The sequence below is a fragment of the Penaeus monodon genome, chromosome 33 (genome assembly GCF_015228065.2).
Source record: "Penaeus monodon isolate SGIC_2016 chromosome 33, NSTDA_Pmon_1, whole genome shotgun sequence".
In the NCBI taxonomy this organism is placed as follows: domain Eukaryota; kingdom Metazoa; phylum Arthropoda; class Malacostraca; order Decapoda; family Penaeidae; genus Penaeus; species Penaeus monodon.
Genome location: NC_051418.1, coordinates 10,676,170 through 10,676,518, shown reverse-complemented (window position 1 = coordinate 10,676,518; position 349 = coordinate 10,676,170). Strand labels below are relative to the sequence as shown.

General features: G+C 42.1%; 1 protein-coding gene across 1 annotated transcript in view; it reads left to right on the top strand.

Annotated features, from left to right (window-relative positions):
- The window catches only part of LOC119594008, a gene marked incomplete in the record, with an annotated part of 54,209 nt that overhangs the window by 33,792 nt on the left and 20,068 nt on the right, over positions 1–349 (top strand).

The following is a 349-nucleotide window of genomic DNA, read 5'->3' as shown; positions in this document are numbered from 1 at the left end:
GAATGGTTATCTATCCCTTTCGTGCTTGTGTTAGTTGATTATGCAATCAACAATCCAGATTACACAACTCAGAATACATCCCTTCCCTCTCCCAGCATCCCTACTCCATCCCCTGCCCACTTCTTCCCCCGTCCTCTCCTCCTTTTAAAACCTTTAAAAATGTTTTGGATTTGAGCCAAGTAGTTTGATTTTTTTATTCCTTAGCACCCCTCCCCTTGACAAAAAACTCATTCCAACAATATCTCAAAAGTAGGAACAAACTTTTTCGCCCTTTCCATCATTCTTGAATTTTTTCTCGAGCCCAAGCCCCCGCGTTGTTTCACTGACTGACCCCCGACAAATCATTTAT